The sequence below is a fragment of the Heptranchias perlo genome, chromosome 14 (genome assembly GCF_035084215.1).
Source record: "Heptranchias perlo isolate sHepPer1 chromosome 14, sHepPer1.hap1, whole genome shotgun sequence".
In the NCBI taxonomy this organism is placed as follows: domain Eukaryota; kingdom Metazoa; phylum Chordata; class Chondrichthyes; order Hexanchiformes; family Hexanchidae; genus Heptranchias; species Heptranchias perlo.
The window spans coordinates 26,659,497-26,678,982 of NC_090338.1; the positions used below are offsets into that span (position 1 = coordinate 26,659,497).

The 19,486-nt window shown below is 41.2% G+C and overlaps 1 protein-coding gene across 5 annotated transcripts in view; it reads left to right on the forward strand.

Annotated features, from left to right (window-relative positions):
- The first annotated feature begins 382 nt into the window (after positions 1 to 382).
- Positions 383 to 19,486, forward strand: part of LOC137332372 (sorbin and SH3 domain-containing protein 1 homolog) — a 108,947-nt gene continuing 89,843 nt past the window's right edge. For 4 of the 5 annotated variants that reach the window (XR_010965640.1, XM_067996140.1, XM_067996143.1 and 1 more), the window contains exon 1: positions 12,634 to 12,796. The gene's annotated coding sequence lies outside the window, so the exon portion shown is untranslated. Of the gene's footprint in view, positions 584 to 12,633; positions 12,797 to 19,486 lie in introns of those variants that run through there. The other variant, XM_067996141.1, reaches the window with a different exon arrangement.

Consider the following 19,486-nt stretch of genomic DNA (forward strand, 5'->3'; position numbering starts at 1 on the left):
TAAATCCACGATGTCTCTGACTCAGCATAACGCATTCCTCTAATTCCATGTTGCAATATTTCTTGTTACAAACTCTGCTTTGACAAATGTAATGGCAGAGAGTGAGTACAGATATTTTGAAATGCAACAAAGGCCAATCAGTGCTCAAAAGTTCAAAAGGAGCTAAATAGAAACTTGTCTTTTTACCAAATTTCTACAACGCTGCACATCATCCACAGGCTGAAGCATTATTGGGAGATTTTCCACAAGGAAAATGTTTCAGTGAGGAGGCGAGTTCTAATGTTTACTGATCGCTGTAAAAAAAAGTTGAACTCTGCACCTGGGCACTCCGGAAACACCGATCTGGTTTTCGTAATCAAAGCAATTTAGATTATAGAGCAAGCACCCGGAAGAACCAAACACCTGGAATCCTTTTCTCCTTTAACAGAAAAACTTAAATATTTAAACTTAGTGAGAAAAAACATAGATGTCATATAGGATCTTAGACTTTTGTGGAATAATCATCTGATGTTCCATTTTCTTTTATCTTTCATGGTGAAATTCTTTACTCCAGTTCGGCAACATACTAAGCAAGCATTGTAAGGTAAGTAGCCATTACTTCTTACTTAACATGATGCCTCTGGCTACATTTCATCATTTGTTGTCAGTATGTTTTAACAGTTCATAACATCAGATTTATTCTGATCCTCTTTTTGGGTCAAATAATATTCAAGGGAACTCATTTTGCCAAAGTCATTGTATATGTTCAAACCTCATAGTAGTAAACGCATTGGACTAATCATATTGTTCTCATTAGTGATCGATTATATTGTGCTTTGAAATTGATTTATTGAGCTTTGAGCTCTGTTATTGACTATGATGGAACTTCAACCAGAACCTGGGAAGAATTTATGACAACGGGGCTAAACATTCATGTTTGCAGCTCCATGCATAAAGCTTTGCATGCCTGGAATACATATCTGCAATTTGGATGCACACACCCCATGATTTTCTGGCCATTAAAATGAATAAAGATGAACCCTTAGGTTTCAAAATAAGAGAAACTGTTAAAATATAACAGATGAATTCAAACTCAGTAAAACCAAGCATTAGTATATCACACTAGTCGATCTCCCAAAGCCATGCTCACGATGAGTCAAAAGTTTTATAAGAACGTTATTATGCTAAATAGTATACGGACACTGACATCGGTATTTGGGGGTGGCCCTAAGATTTAGGTTGGGGAGCCTGCGTCTGGCAGTTGTGGGTGGCATCTAAGAAGGCCCTGAGGTCAGGGTGGATTGGAAGAGGACTTCTGGAAACAGTGAAGGCAGGTTAAGGATCTGAGAGAGGGGTCATGGGATCTTGTAGAATTGGGGCAGGGAGGTCTCAGTGTTTGGGAACATGGGGCAGGCCTGAGATCGGGGAGCACTGGGAATGCAGTGTAAGGGTTTGTAAGCACTGAGACACTGAAAGGAGGTTGTGGGAACTGGAAGCGGAGGGGGAATTTGAGGAGGGGCATCTTGTAATCCAGCAGGAGTGGAGGTTTCAGAGCTTTGTGGAAAGGGGTTCAGTCTGGTATTTTTGGGTGCTTTTTGGGATATTACCATTTTGAAGGAGGGCAGGGTGTAGCAGCATTGTGGGGCAGAGGCCCAGGAGATTGGGACCCAAACTGCCCTGGGCTCCTCTTAGATTATTAGGTGCTCAACTCCCACGTGTCCCATCCATCAGCCACCTCTCCTGATCTGTTCAAAGATCCTTTTGTGCCCTCAGGTATCCCTTCTCCCCCGTCCTGTTCTCTCCATCATCGACAGATCTTGTTTTTATGATCCTGCCTTAAAGCTTAAAATTAATAGGCAGAAAATTATAGGCTAGGGGATTGCAACTGGTATATGTTCCCAGCAGCTGTAAAGAGTGCAGAAGTGCAAAATTTACTCCTTAGTGCATTATTATTGATTTAGCTTATGGGGTAGATTTTCAACTTGCCGCTCGGGTGTAAAACCATTATAGAAACCACCTTATTTTCATTTCCAGTTTTTACCTAGGAAGCAAGTTGAAAATGTACTTCACAGTCTTTCATAAACATAGGTTGGGACTTTCCTTGGAGCTGCTCCCACACCACTGCCATAACTACACCGGAACTGCATAAGAAACCCCATTTACGTGTGTAAATGAGGAGTCCGCCGCATTTCTGTCAAAGTTACTGCAGCGGAGCAACAGCAGTTCTTAGGAACTTTCTGGCCGTAAATTTCTATATTAAAACAAATTACCTCATAAAGCACTCAGAAGTTCATTGTTTATATAATTTCCACGTTTTTATACCAAAACATTCCAGGGGCCTCAGAAATGGTTCAGGAGAGATTTTTAAAAATTGAATATGTAACCAAATAAAGAGGCAAGTCATTAAAAACATATAAACAATCTTTTTTCCTTTCTTTTCTATTAACAAATAAACCACATTCACAGCTGTTGCTGATTACATGTATTGTTTGTCTGAGGAGTTCATAATAGAAAGTAGTATTTGTTAATAAATGTTATCACATGCCTGAATTAAAGATTTGAGAATTCAATCTTTAGTTTCTTCCGAAGTCTTTTAGAAAAAGCAAAGAAACATCCAAATGCTCACAGCATGAAGGGGTACTCTCTTCTACTTTCTATTCCTGTTGATAGACAGATAGCAAGGTGGGAAATTCTTTAAACTACACACACTCCAAATGCACCAACATAATTGAAAAGTCTCTCCAACAAGTGAGGTAAAAATTTACCCAGACTTTTGAGACAGCGTGAGGCCTTAAAGTAAACACTTTAATGAAGGTATTAAAAGTCATAAAAGATACCTCAGTGGGTAAATTTAATCATGTTATTGTGAGATAGTTTTAACATTTTATTTAAACCAGGAATGACCATCTATCCGTGTCCTCTTTAGTATGCATCCCACTCTCTGTATACCTATTATACAGCTTGTGTCTCTCTCTGTGTGTCTTTTTTTGTATGTTTGTCACACAATTTCTTCATTCTCATCTCTCATTTTGTGTCTTTTTAAATTTTGAATTGGCTTTACTTATTCTGACCTACTTGTCCTCCTTTGACTTTCACTTTTAGTTTCCTTGTATGTCCGCTTTTGCTAATTTGTTATTTTAAGTTACATTTTATGCTTAATTTCCTAGCATACTTGGCCATACCTGATTGGCAGTGGAGATATGGGTCAGTTCACTACTGGCTGGGTAGAGAGGTTGAGTGGGTCAGGACTTGATTGTTGGTGATTACATAAACACTTGATTTGCATGGAGCAATCAGCAACACTGAAGGAACTCTACAATCTATATTATGCTTTTATAGGCACACAGATACAAAACCTTTAATAATATAGATAGATAATAGTAGATCTCCTATGGCATTTCTCACAGGTTGTAGTAGACCCAGAGGGCAGTTTCTGATCCATAGTTCCTTTGGACAAATCAACTAGGCTTTTTCTTTTCTTGGCACACAGTTCACACTCTATGAGGATGAGATGATAGAATACGTGTGCTGCAAAATGCTCATGAAGCTTGAGCTTTTATGTCCGAACAAAAAGGTAGCACTGCAATATTTCATTGATGTAAAGCCATTTTCTTTTGAAGGGGTCAAGCAAACGAAAATGTTAACAGCCTTGGTCAACGATGAGATAATGGTCTGCAATCATTGTACTGTATTTCCTTTGCATGATTCCCCAAACTGATCTTTACTCATGGACCATGACAGAAACTAGAGGGGGCGATTTTAACACCACCTGCCTGGCGGAAACTGATGGGCAAGTGGTTTAAAATCGACGGGGTGACTTACCTGCTGACACCCCATGCCGTTTCTGCTGTTCTCCGTTTTCATTTCAAACTCTGAGCTGGCGGTATGGACACCCTCCTAAAGCTGATGGGGTCCTTCTTTAAAAATGCAAATAAATAAAATAGGACAAATGATGTAGGCAAGTAAAATGTCCAATGGTGGCATCAAGCCCCAACTTCAATTTTAACTGGCAGTCTGAACGGGGAAGCTATTGTAGCTTTTCCGCCAAATCAGGATAGCAGGAAGAAGATCCAGAGCCGTAAGAGATCCATCCAGGTAAGTTATTTTACTTTTTTTTTACTTTCCTGTGCAGCTAGGAGGAGAAGGAGTGTTTAGGCATCCCTTACACTGGACTCCCCACCATCCTGAACGCGACACATTCTCAAAACCTCCTCCCCACAACTTACCTGAGTGCCGGCGACCGTTCCTTTGGTCCCAGCAGATGGCATCGTGCCGTCTGAAATTCCGCTCCTGCCTGCCAGACAGCAACCAATTTCTGCCCATTTGGGGCGAGCAGCTGACCAGGGGCAGCAGAGGAGGCCCCGGAGTTAAAATCACCTGGGCCTCAAGCTGCCGAGGACAGAGGAGTTTGGCGCTCGCTTCCCCTCCCCCTCCATCCTCTGATTCCCACTCGAGGTTAAAAGCATGGTTTATATCTCTGTTTATCTTCTGAATACATTAATATTTTTAATGTTGTGCCCCAGCCAACAAAATATTTTTTTTCTTAACCGATCCCAGATTAAAATTCATTTTCCATTTGTTACAAATTTGCTATCTGCCTCCTGTCTTCAATTTTATATCTAGCTCAAAGAATAACTTCTATTTTACTCCTAACTCCCATATAAAACAAAATACAGAATTTCCTATTTTTTATCAGCTACATCTGTTCAAGGGATAAAACATTTACCTATTCTGTTTTCATGCCAGTACCATTGCAAAAGAATAATATGTGATATACTGGATTAGATTCTTCAAGATTTTAGCCTCATGAGGTTTTGTTTTACAAGTCGATTACACAAGTCGATGTTACAAATTGAGGTTTTGCCTTAGATATTCTTTTGGGATATAGTAGTGCTAGACACCGTTGTGAGCTGTCTGAGTGTCTTACATTTAGGGGTGAGCTTGTACCGTCCACTGTTTAACTACACAATAGCATAACCCAGGGGTGTAACAATAGTATGTCCTTATGATCTGAACCAGATATTCGTGCCTTTCACACATGCCTCCATGTGCTTCTGAATCTTCTCAAAGGACCAAGAAACTGCCTGGTACAATAAGGCCAGACATGAATTATTAAGCTGCTCACTGCAAGTGAACATACAGAGCAACGGTTATGATCAGACTCACTTAATTCATTCTCTGTCTCTAATTTTACCACCTTGTGTTCACTGCTGGAAGGGTAGACCTGCCGGATTACCCCTGCTGAACACCCGGGACTAGACATTTCCCTACACAATGAATGAGAGGCGTTTATTGATTGGCGAGACAGACTAACAAATTGTTTATCACTTACAATCTTTGGAGAAACAACATCAAAGCTTAGTTCATTAGCATTTTAACCACTTTTCATCTCAGCGACTTTTTTTTTAACATGGAGCCTTTAAATGTAATGCTTTTTTCCCTGTCCTTTCTGAGGAATGAATAATCAAAAATCCAGCAACATGACACCTCTTTAAAATTATGTGTGTGCATGAAAATTGCACCAGTGACATTCCTTCCATGACAGGTTATGCATTAAGGTTACTGTTTAGCACAACATGAAGCAGTTGACCAGCTCTTTATTTAAATATGTTTGCTCGTTGGAACGCTTTCAAAATTTCAGTTAATGAAAAGCTTTTTTTTTTTTGCCTTCAGTTCACCGGTCGCTGCACAAGTGTAATCCGTACTTTATGAGAGGCTACATAAATAGTACTCAACAAACAATGATTTTCAACAACAATAACAGCTTGTATTTATATATTGGGGCAACTGTTCCCATTGGGCAGGAAATGGGCGACAGCAGTTGGCCATCTGTTTTACATCCCCTCCGATTTTCCTTTCCATTGACTTCAAAGGAATTGGGTGGGATGTGAAACGGACTGCAGACCCACTGTTGCCCGCTCCCGACTCGGCAGGAACAGTTAAAATCGACCCTCATGTCTTTGACATAGAAAATGTCCCTAGGTGTTTTATATCGGGATGGGTAGGGGGAGATGAAAAATGGATCAAAGGAATAAAGGAGTGGAACCCAAACTGTGGTGTAAATTAGGAGAGAAGGCCAAAGGCTTGGTTAAGAAGTAGGTTTTCTTCTGTTTTGAAATATGTTTTTACTAGTACAGTGCACCGTACTAGAATTACATAGAATCTACAGCACAGAAACAGGCCATTCGGCCCAACAGGTCCATGCCAGTGTTTATGCTCCACATGAGCCTCCTCCCACCCTTCTATATCTAACCCCATCAACATATCCTTCTATTCTTTCTTCCTCATGTGTTTATCTAGCTGTATTATATAACTGATTTTGCATGATTTTTGTGCACTTCTTGTAGTGATAAATCTCAGAGAAGTAGAGATAAGGAAATCAATTTGGCAAAATGCTGTTTGGCAATCCCAAGATGATGATATTTTGGGCTTTTTAAGGAGGATGAGCTTTAGATTGTTCTAACTACTGGATTAATACTCAGCAAAATATTATGAGTTATTTCTGAAAGAATAAATTATCCAGGTCATTACCTAACCAAGAAAGCTTATGAGGAAATAATGGTAATTGTTATTTGTTAAATCCCATGTTACTAAGTCATCGCTTGTCTCAAATTGTTCTTTCATGGTCTATGACATCATCTGAACCACTTAATGTATTACTGCCTGATAAAGATCGTAGATTATATGATATCTATTATACAGTGAATCTTCCAGGGTGTGTTTTGTGATGGGGTAAAGGGATTCAGATTGCTAAATGCACATGATGAAGCTATGTATTTAAAGCTTCTTGAGATGTTCTATTCCAGCAGATACCATGCCAAATGTCCATTTTTTTGTTAGCAGTAGAGCAACCAAGCAAGTATGAGCACAATACAAGCAGCTTAAGAGCTCAAGTAATACAGTTTTTGATCTGTTAAAGCTTATCCTTGCATTGTGGGCTTTTAATGGTTTTTAAATCTGACAAAAAATTAAATTGTAACTGTGTCAAGATCCAAACATTCTGATGTGAAAGGCTTCAGAGAAAACACTGGGTGGATTGGAATCTGACTTTTTAACCTCTGCTCCGGGTCTGAACCCAACCACCTCTTCACTTCGCGTCGCCCAAAAGTCAAAATCAACACCAAGGAATTTAAAGACTTGTTTTGGGAGATTGCCATAAATTCTGTGGGACATGAAAGAGGTGTGTCCTTCATTATGTAACTCAAGCACATTTCTATGCAATGAGGTAAACATGGAACACTATTAACAGTGAGGTAAACAAAGGTGTGGATTGTAAAACCAGCCATTATAATACAGGATCCTATAGATATGAAGGGTGGGACAATGAGGGCAATGTTGGTTTCTTGTTACACTAAATGAATTTTACTGGGATGTTTAGAGGAGGTGCAATTCCTGGCAATGCTACATTTTCCAATGGCGACTTCATGCAACAGATGCTGTATTACAATTTTCACTAAATTTGTATTTTGCAGTGAATGTTGTGTGCATCCAGGGATGAGGGTGTTAGTAGAGAGGAAATGGAAGATTTTTACACTTCAGGCACATAATATTACCATTGCGCATTCCCAAATCAAGCATAAAAGAGGTTAGATGTGCTACATCACCTTTGCCCAATAATTTGCCTTCATATCGAGCCTATTACACAGTGTGAATTTCCCACACTGGCTATTCTTGTGGCCTCTGGATAAAATTTTAAACTTGTGTTGACTTGTGGGGCGTTTTGCGCAGTGTTTGTGCTCCTATTGAGACGTAGGTCACTTAACATTTAAAAAAAACCTTACAGCTAGCATAAAAGGAAGATTTTCACCCCTATCAATCGGGACTGATTTGCAACTTGCATCTCAGAGATGAAAGAAGACTGTGCTAAATCATTGTGTTAGTTATTGGCTTATTTTAAATTTTTCTCTTACAGAATTTTTACCAGCAGTCATGATCTTTCATACAGTTACATTATTGTACTATCCTCAAATTATAATTTTAATAAATTACATTTATTCGTTCATGGGATGTGGGCGTCGCTGGCGAGGCCAGTATTTATTGCCCATCCCTAATTGCCCTTGAGAAGGTGGTGGTGAGCCGTCTTCTTGAACCGCTGCAGTCCCACAGTGCTGTTAGGAAGGGAGTTCCAGGATTTTGACCCAGCGATGATGAAGGAACGGCGATATATTTCCAAGTCGGGATGGTGTGTGACTTAGAGTCATAGAGTCATAGAGTCATAGAGTTATACAGCACGGATAGAGGCCCTTCGGCCCATCGTGTCCGCGCCGGCCATCAGCCCTGTCTACTCTAATCCCATATTCCAGCATTTGGTCCGTAGCCTTGTATGCTATGGCATTTCAAGTGCTCATCCAAATGCTTCTTGAATGTTGTGAGGGTTCCTGCCTCCACAACCCTTTCAGGCAGTGAGTTCCAGACTCCAACCACCCTCTGGGTGAAAAAGTTCTTTCTCAAATCCCCTCTAAACCTCCCGCCTTTTACCTTGAATCTATGTCCCCTTGTTATAGTACCCTCAATGAAGGGAAAAAGCTCCTTAGTATCCATCCTATCTGTGCCCCTCATAATTTTGTACACCTCAATCATGTCCCCCCTCAGCCTCCTCTGCTCCAAGGAAAACAAACCCAATCTTCCCAGTCTCTCTTCATAGCTGAAGCGCTCCAGCCCTGGTAACATCCTGGTGAATCTCCTCTGCACCCTCTCCAAAGCGATCACATCCTTCCTGTAGTGTGGCGACCAGAACTGCACACAGTACTCCAGCTGTGGCCTAACCAGTGTTTTATACAGCTCCATCATAACCTCCTTGCTCTTATATTCTATGCCTCGGCTAATAAAGGCAAGTATCCCATATGCCTTCTTTACCACCTTATCTACCTGTTCCGCCGCCTTCAGGGATCTGTGAACTTGCACACCAAGATCCCTCTGACCCTCTGTCTTGCCTAGGGTCCTCCCATTCATTGTGTATTCCCTTGCCTTGTTAGTCCCTCCAAAGTGCATCACCTCGCACTTTTCCGGGTTAAATTCCATTTGCCACTGTTCCGCCCATCTGACCAACCCATCTATATCGTCCTGCAGACTGAGGCTATCCTCCTCGCTATTTACCACCCTACCAATTTTTGTATCATCAGCGAACTTACTGATCATACCTTTTACATTCATATCCAAGTCATTAATGTAGACCACAAACAGCAAGGGACCCAGCACCGATCCCTGTGGTACCCCACTGGCCACAGGCTTCCAGTCACAAAAACAACCTTCGACCATCACCCTCTGCCTTCTGCCACTAAGCCAGTTTTGTATCCAAAGTGCCAAGGCACCCTGGATTCCATGGGCTCGTACCTTCTTGACCAGTCTCCTGTGGGGGACTTTATCGAAGGCCTTACTGAAATCCATGTATACCACATCCACTGCGTTACCCTCATCCACACGCCTAGTCACCCCCTCAAAAAATTCAATCAAATTAGTCAGACATGATCTTCCCTTGACAAAGCCATGTTGACTATCCCTGATTAATCCTTGCTTCTCCAAGTGGAGACTAATTTTGTCCTTCAGAATTTTTTCCAATAATTTTCCTACCACTGATGTTAGGCTCACTGGCCTGTAGTTCCCCGGTTTTTCCCTACTCCCCTTCTTGAATAATGGTATTACATTAGCGGTTCTCCAGTCCTCTGGCACATCCCCTGTGGCCAGAGAGGTTCTGAATATATGTGTCAGAGCCCCCGCAATCTCCTCCTTTGCCTCACACAGTAGCCTGGGATACATTTCGTCCGGGCCTGGGGATTTATCCATTTTTAGGCCTGCTAAAACCGCCAATACCTCCTCCCGCTCGATGTTAATATGTTCGAGTATATCACAGTCCCCCTGCCGTATTTCTATGTCTACATCGTCCTTCTCCATAGTGAAAACAGATGCAAAAAATTCATTTAGAACCCCTCCTACATCTGCCGGCTCCACACACAGATTGCCATTTTTGTCCCTAATGGGCCCTATTTTTTCCCTAGTCATCCTCTTACCCTTAATATACTTATAAAACATCTTAGGATTTTCCTTTATTTTGCTCGCCAGTGTTATTTCATGGCCCCTCCTTGATCTCCTAATTTCTTTTTTAAGTATCCCCCTGCACTTTTTGTACTCCTCTAGGGCTTCCTCCGTCTTTAGCCTTTTGTATCTGCCAAAAGCCCTCCTTTTTTTCCTAATCCATTCTCGTATATCCCCTGACATCCAAGGTTCCCTGGAGTTCTTGGAACCACCCTTGACCTTTACGGGAACATGTTGCCATTGTATGGTCTCAATCTCCCTTCTGAAAGACTCCCATTGCTCCGATGCGGATTTTCCTACAAGCAGCTGATCCCAGTCCATTTTGGCCAGATCCTGCCTTATCCTATTAAAATCGGCCTTCCCCCAATTTAGAACCTTTATTTCCGGCCCCTCCCTGTCCTTTTCCATGGAGGGGAACGTGCAGGTAGTGTTGTTCCCATGTGCCTGCTGCTCTTGTCCTTCTAGGTGGTAGAGGTCGCGGGTTTGGGAGGTGCTGTCGAAGAAGCCTTGGCGAGTTGCTGCAGTGCATCCTGTGGATGGTACACACTGCAGCCATTGTGCGCCAGTGGTGAAGGAAGTGAATGTTTAGGGTGGTGGATGGGGTGCCAATCAAGTGGGCTGCTTTGTCCTGGATGGTGTCGAGCTTTTTGAGTGTTGTTGGAGCTGTACATAATTCTGTGATTCTAGCCAGGAAGCCCTGCTCAAAGGAAATGTGGGTCACACATACCCCCAATTCTCTGTCCCATTAAACAAGACTTCCTGCTAGCAGAACAGGGTCACAGAATCACACTTTAAATTCTTTCTTTCTTTAATTGTAGCATCAGTCTGACTGAGATTGGTTAACTCAACACACTGGGGGTCAAACCTGGGATGTTCCTGGTCTGTAGCAGCTACCAATTGGATAAACTGACGGAGTCATCAATAATACATTTTAAATGTCTTAGAAGATAGTTCAGCTGATAAATTGGCCCTTTATGGGTATACACTCTATAACAAAATGAAGATCAGAATGGAGACCAAGTCAATTAAAAATGTCTGATATCTGCACAAATATTTCTTAGCAATAGGATTCAAGTTGGACCCATCACTTCCTGTGTCACTGACTGACTTATTCTCATGAACCCCATAAGCTGACTGTGAGACAATACAGCCACATGGCCATAGTGAGGAACAAAGATTTGTTTTAAAAAGACTGCCAACTTAAAACCATTTGTTCCACAAATACATTCATATTCAATGAATTGACATGTTATGTTCCAATAATTAGATTCTCACTCAATAATCTCATAATGATTACATTTTTGTAATAATCTTTGTGCAATGGCATCATCATGCATCATTTGCACAAAATATCCTGGAAAAAATAAAACCACCTCATAAAGTCCACAGAACAAACAATCATTGTGTTTGCCACGTGACATTTGTTGTATCATACTTCAACTTCACACGTATATGTGCTATTTGGCTGAAATTTCATATTCATAAAACAGCAACAAATCATAACTGAACAAGCATAGCATGAACGAGTCAAACTTGAGGAAAACAGGTAGATAAATCTCTAAAGAGAAATTACTAAGGACATATGAAAGCAATGAATTAAGCAGTCAGCAAAATCTATCAATAAACCAAAGGTGAAGCTGAACCAACCTTTTCACTCAAAATATTTTTTGAAAATGTTTTTGAATACCATATTTGCTTCTCCACCAATGCAATACAACTTTCTTTATTTGAAATTCCTGCAACGATGCTTTCCAATGGAGATTGTTCCCATGTGAGAAGTCTGAGCCCTTGAGTTCATGCAAGTTCCCAGACCGATCATTGTTAACTGAAGAGACTGAAACTGGAAAGCTACAGTTCCCAGCTCATATATGTGCCTACAATCTATGTGCCTATGATTGGCAGCAAGACTGGTCATTTATATAGCATGCCTGGGCTCAGTATTTGTAAGCCTGCCCCTGCCATAGTAAATTGCTGAGAACAAAAGGCCCAGGGATCCCATTTTTAGGACAGTGAGAGTAATATTTTTTGTAGGGAACATTAAAACAAGGTAAAACATGAATTCTTAAACCCCTTAAATTGTCTGTAATTGTATCATGTAAGTTTCAATAAACATTAAGTTTTGAAGAAAGGTTGATATAATGGGAGTGATTTCAAGTATCTCAGGGTTTATGGAATTTTCCAAATCCTAAATGAGATTACTGCCTTGCACTGAACAATATAATATATATATTTTAAGTAATTCTCCTGGTGTGCTTTGGATGCTGTAATCTGTTGGGATCTTCGAGATTGCCCAAAACTGCTTGGGCTAAACTCTCGTGGTTTATGATTTCGACCCTTCAATAAGGTCACTACTTTATAATTTCTCTCAGGTATGCCAAATTTCACGTAGTTTTATTCTTTCAATGGGTCAGCATAGTACAGCTATGGTATGCGGTATTATAATCTTACCTGGGACAGAGAAAAAAGTTAAGTGGACTTTATTACCTAAGAATACTTCGGACTATTCGTGGATTCATGCCAACATTCCTCTCCAATAGACCTGCACAGCAATTCCTAACAAAACACCCGATCTTGACCCCGTTTATCAAAATTATTTATCTAACTTTCATTGACTTCACTCCACATGACTCCAAGCAGCTTTCAAGTACAGTAAATATGACTGTACACATGCCCTGATTTAGTCGTGGAATTCAGTGTTAGGAGACGTAAGGCCGTTCCCTGGACCGTACATTGGTGAACACCAAATGAATCCCTTCTGGATTTTTTTGACCTAAGTCGAATGCTGGTAAGCACTAAAAGTTACATTTCTCTCCCTTTACTTCCTTCAGACTCAGATACTTACTGTGAAGGTGAGACGCGGCTAATTTCTGATTTGGTTATGATTTAACAACAAAAACGGAAAAGACAAAAACAAAGTCCCAATATCAACTTTTTAAAAAAAAACTAATTTCTGCGGTTATGCTCTATATTCACAAATGGTTGAAATGGTTTTTATGAATCATTGGTTCACGAGTGAAAGTTACTGACATAATTTACAAAGTTAGTCCGGATAGTTATAAACAAAGTTCTAAAGCTACAGACAATCAAATTGTCTTTTTTTCTCTATCTTTTGAGTTTTACAGATTCTTTATTTTTATTGAAATTACTTGTCTTTCCAGTTTTTCCCTCAACTTTAACCCTTTTACACTGAAAAAAATTCTGAAACAGCAGCAGTAACTGCTGTAGCAGATTATTGCCGCTGAGTGGAGCTCTAGATGTGGGTTCCAGCCGCTCATTGAACCGCACACTCCAGTGACACTAACTGGCTTGAATTAAACACTACAATCTGAGGTTTTATGTTCTGTAAAAGTTCGTTACTGTGCGACTTGGTGGCGGCTGGGAAACTACAGCAGCTTAACAGAATTAACTTCGTGTTTAAAGGAGAGTTCAATATTAGTTTGGAGCACGAAAGAAAAACAACAGGTCAGGGACTTTGGTTCACGTATCCATGACCATCCCCTTGATCAAGCCATCTCCTAAAACCCATCTAATTACGTGGTTTTAGGGTTGCCAAACCCGGAGACTCCAGGAATTATAGATTAATCTCCTGGGCACTGCTACCAACAACCCAGGATAAAAATCATAATGGCATTTTTTTTAAAAATAGTTTTTAGATTTCTCTGAACGCTTTCATTTATTAGTTATAAAAATATTGAAGATCAAAGAGCTCTTTGACTGAGCTGGGAGGTTGGAGGCCACAGATTATGTGATGAAATCTCCAGGAATATGTCCAACCAGAGTTGGCAACCCTACGTGATCTCAATCACTGACAAAGCCATCTCCAACCACTTCCTTGTATCCTTCACTGCCCACAACCCCCTACCCACCTTCTGCTTCTGCCCCAGAAAAAAACTTTCTCCCAAGTCACTTTCAACTGCACTTTCAAGTTCCCAACTTCCTAGTCTTTGGCCCTCCATTCTCCACGATAAATTTGCAGCTGTTGATATGTTAAATCACTCACCTCCACCTTTGATGTCCTTGTCCCCATAAAAATCTTCACTGGCTCTCTCAGTCAGCCTCCTGGCATGGCTCCCATCTTTGCTCCATCAAATTCAAGCAGCACAGACTTGAGCATATCTGGCACACAACTAGATTAGCCATCCACTGCTAGATCTGGCTGGATCAGATCAAACTCTACCAGTCCTCCCGACATTTTGCCAAAGCTGTCCACTACCCTAGGATTATCCTGGAGAACAGAGATACCTCCCAGCTTCTTCATTACCAGCCATCTCCTTAAACCCCTCTCCCCTGGCCCCTCCACCCTCATCTATACCAACAAGTATGAGGAGTTCATGGAATTCTTTGTCACCAAGATAGACACCATCTGTTGAGCTGCTTCTGCTGCTTCCCCCTTCCCCTTGCCCAATAAGCCATACCCACCCAATTCCTCCCTACCCTAGTCCTGAACCCCCATCTCTCTAGTTTTTCCCACATCCCCTCATGCCCTCTCTGAGCTCATCTTATCCATCAGACTCACCTCCTGCTCCCTTTCCCCATTTCCACAAAACTGCCGACCACCCAACTTCCTGGTCCCATGCTAGCTGACATTGTACATGGTTCCCCCTCCTCAAGCATTGTATCCATCCCTGTCAAAACTGTCATCATTACTCCCTCTTCAAAAAAAAACACCCTCGACCCCTCCCGCCCAGCTCCAACTTCCCTTTCTCTCAAAAGGCCTTGAACGTGTTGTTACTTCTTAGATCTGTGTCCGTCTCTCTCGCAACTCCCTGTTTGCATCTCTCCATTCAAGTTTCTGCCCCTCCCACAGCACCAAAATAGCCCTAATCAAAGTCACAAATTATATTCTCTGTGCTTGTGAACCTTGACCTCTCTGCAACCTCTGACATGGTAGACCACATCATCCTCCTCCAACTCCTTTTCTCATTAGTCCAGCTCAATGGTTCTGCGTTCGCATTTTTCCATTCTTACCTATCTGATCATAGCCAGAGGATTTCTACCAATGGCTTCTTTCCCCATCTCAGGAATTCCCCAAGGAATATCCTTGGCCCCCTCCTCTTTCTTATCTACGAGCTGCTCACAACCTTCCGACTAAAAAGCTACCACTGAGCCAAGGTTGACAGGCAAGTTTTTTTTCTGATGAGATTTTAATTTCTGACACATAAACCTGCTGTTGTGTTGCAGGCTCCTAATCCTAAATTAATTCATTTTGGGACGTACCTGCTGGGCCCCCGCACCTAAATTTGTAGTTCCATTGTAATTCTGTCAGTCCCCAGTGTCTATTCCTTTCATAAAACATGAATAGCAGCTTATTTACGTTTGTAGAGTTTATGTGAATAATTCCTTAGCTTCTCATTGAATTTTGGCATTTGGATTCAGCGAACAGGTCAATCAAAATTAATTTTTATGTAACTAATAAAATGTTGATAAAGTTGTGATACTTATATATGCAATAACCTACTTGCAGATGATGGAAGTCACTGCTTAGATTACCAAACAGGAGAACCATGCAACTGGTCTGAGCACCAAACGAGAATCTTTTGGTCTCAGTGACGACATTCAGTCAGTCAGTCTGACTACCAAGTAGGGGAAGCAGGGGAAACCAATCTGTCAACCACATTAGGCAACAGGAAAGCCATTCGGTCAGTATGACCACCAGATGGTGGTGGGGGACTGTTCAGGTAGCATGATTGCTTGGTAACTATGTTCAGTGGTCAAAGCCAGTATTATCGTTCAATCAGTGTGCCTGTTCGATCAGCGTCATCGTTTAATCAATATAATTGTTTTACAAAGAACCATAGTGCATTTTTAATATAAGTCCAGCATTGACTGTAATGAAACAAAAAAAAATTCCATAGGTGCTGGAAATCTGAAACAAAAACAGAAAATGCTGGAAACATTTAACTTGTCGGGCACAGAATCTGTGGAGAGAAGTGACAATTCAACGTTTCATGCATTGCGCTTCATCAGAATCCTTTCTAATGAAAAGCAATGCCCAAAACATTGACTATCCACAGATGCTGTGCCTGACTTGCTGAGTGTTTCCAGCATTTTCTGTTTTCATTTACTGTAATGACTTCTCCACATGAATTTGGCCAGTGTGACCCACAACCAGTCAGTTTAACCCAATTACGTGTATCTTTTGTGTTTAAAAATTAATCAAGACTTCTGACCCACATTTTATGGAAACTTGGGTTCTCGGAAAGTACTTAAATTTACCTCTATACCCGTATTTTGTATTCAACCTACTGAGAATTTAAAAATAATAAAATCACAAGATGGAAAAGCTGCAGTGAAAGTACAACATGGCTGCCTCAGTCTGTGGGATACTTTAATTAATGACTAAAACCAAAGTTATCGGAGGTGATTACACTAAACAGCTTCTGTACTGCTACATTTCAGGAAATTCAGCCTGTTGCGTGACAAAATTAATAAAACATTATCTCCCCTCACTTAAAAATACTGTAACGCCCGTTTGAAACAACTCCTGCATTGTGCAAACAGCACTGCCGGGGCCCTGCTACAATGTTACTGTTTTGCTTTGGTCTTTCAGTGCTTTTTTTAATAAAAGAGAGATTACGGTTTGTTTGTACCCTTGTGTATAATGTTACTGCCAAAAATATCAGGGTGCAGTAAGAGCAGTTAATCAGTAAGTGGAATTCAGGCTGTTGCTGTTTAACTAATAACTAAGGGATTACACAATACACAATACCTGGGGGTAGAGTTTCCGCTAGACTGCACTGGTTTTATCAGCGCAATCTGCCCAAACCAGCGCAAAAGATCGTGGAAAATCACGGAAAATCAAGCGAAAGTTACATCAAGCGTGAATCGAGTTTCCGTTATCTTTTATGCTGGTTCAAAAATCATAGAATCATAGAAGGTTACAGCGTGGAAGGAGGCCATTCGGCCTATCGAGTCCGTGCCGGCTCTATGCATGAGCAATCCAGCTAGTCCCACTGCCCCACCCTATCCTATCATTGTGCCCCGCCCACAAAACTGGCCACGTCCCCAGATCAAAATAACGAGGTGGGTGAGTTTCGGCCGATTGCGCCTGTTGGAGGAGGGTCTTCATATTAAACTAGTTTTCTTAGGTGCACAGGCACTAGTAGGCATGTTTTAAATGTTTTTACATACGAAAAAATATTTAATTTACTAAAAATCTGATTAGTGTACATCAATGAAAGTAGTAAATGGTTCAGTATAGTTTTTTTTAAGTCATTTTCAATGATTTGAAATCAGGTTACTCACATATTTATCTAGTGGCTTTCTTGACCTCAGGATGTCCCTAAGCGCTTCAATGAATTACATTTGAAGTGTAGTCACTGTTGTGTAGGTAAGAGTGGCAGCCAATTTGTGCACAGCAATAAAAACAGAAAGTGCTGGAGAAGCTCAGCAAGTCAGGCAGCATCTGTGGAGAAAGAAACAGAGTTAACGTTTCAGGTCGAAAACCTTTCATCAGAACTGGATGATGTTAAAGAGTTAAAGTTTTTAAGCAAGTAAAGAGTGAGGGAAAGGGGGGAGGGAGGGAGGGGTGGGGAGGGGAGGAAAGAACAAAAGGGAAGGCCTGTGATAAGGTAGAGGACAAAAGTGATTAAATGACCAAAGGGATGATGGTGCAAGGCAAGGAAGGTGGTAATGGGGCAGGTTAAGAAACGAAAGAGTGGTCAGGAGTAGCTGTAAATGGCAAAAGCAGAACCACTACCAGCACTTGCTGTCCAAAAAAATGGGAGCGGTGGTTATGATCTGCAGTTATTGAAATCAATGTTAAGTCCGGAAGGTTGTAAAGTGCCTAATCGAAAGATGAGGTGCTGTTCCTCGAGCTTACGTTGAGCTTCATTGGAGTAGTGAATACTTCAATTTAGTGTACCGTATTCGCTGCTCACAATGCGGTCTCCTCTACATTGGGGAGACCAAACGCAGATTGGGTGATCACTTTGCTGAACACCTCCGCTCAGTTCACAAACGTGACAATGACCTGCCAATCGCTTGCCATTTTAATTTTCCTTCCCACTCCCACTCTGATCTCTCTGTCTTAGGCCTCTTACACTGTTCCAATGAAGCTCAACGTAAGCTTGAGGAACAGCACCTCATCTTTCGATTAGGCACTTTACAACCTTCCAGATTCAACAGTGATTTCAGTAACTGCAGATCATAACCACTGCTCCCATTTTTTCGGACAGCAAGTGTTGGTAATGGTTCTGCTTTTGCCATTTACAGCTACTGCTGACCAATCTTTTGTCCTGCCCCATTACCACCTTCCTCGCCTTGCACCATCATCCTTTTTGTCATTTAATCACTTTTGCCCTCTACCCTATCACAGACCTTCTGTTTTGTTCTTTCCTCCCTTCCCCTACTTCTGTACTTGCTTAAAAACTTTAATTCTCTAACATCTTCCAGTTCTGATGAAAGGTCTTCGACCTGAAACGTTAATTTTGTTTCTTTCTCCACAGATGCTGCCTGACTTGCTGAGCTTCTCCAGCATTTTCTGTTTTTATTTCAAATGTCCAGCATCCGCAGTATTTTGCTTTTGATTTTGTGCACAGCAATGTCCCATAATCAACAATGAGGTGAATGATCAACTAATCTGTTTTGATAGTGTTGATTGATGGATAAATATTGGCCAGGACACTGAGGAGAACTCCCCAGCTTGTCTTTGAATAGTGGCGTAGGATCTTTTACGTCCACCTGAGAGGGTTTAACGTCTCATTTAATTGACGGCACCTCTGACAATGCAGCACTTCCTCAGTACCGTATTACATCGAGTTCAGCAAGTTATATCGAAACTACAGCACAAAAACAAGCCATTAGGCTTAACTGGTCTATGCCAGCGTTTATGCTCCACACGAGCCTCCTTCCTTCCTTCTTCATCTAACTCTATTAGGATACCCTTCTATTCCTTTCTCCCTCATGTGCTTATCTAACTTCCCCTTAAATGCATCTATGCTATTTGTCTCAACTACTCCTTGTGGTAGCACGTTCCACATTCTTACCACTCTTTGGGTAAAGAGGTTCTCCTGAATTCCCTATTGGATTTATTAGTGACTAGTTTATATTTATGACCTCTATCTTCGGACTCCCCCACAAGTGGAAACATTTTCTCTACGTTTACCCTATCAAACCCTGTCATTATCTGAAAGATCTCTATCAGGTCGCCCCTCAGCCTTCTATTTTGAAACATTTGCCTGAGGAAGGAGAAAATCTCCGAAAGCTTGTGAATTTAAAATAAAATTGCTGGACTATAACTTGGTGTTGTAAAATTGTTTACAATTCTATTTTCTAGAGGAAAGAGTCCCAGCCTGTTCAGCCTTTCCTGATAAGGCTATCCTCTCAGTTCTGGTATCATCCTTGTGAATCTTTTTTGCACCCTCTCCAATATCTCTATATCCTTTCTATAAATGGAGACCAGAACTGTGCACCATTCTGCAAGTGTTGAAGTGCCAGCCTAGATTATATACTAAAGTGCTGGAGTGGACCCTTG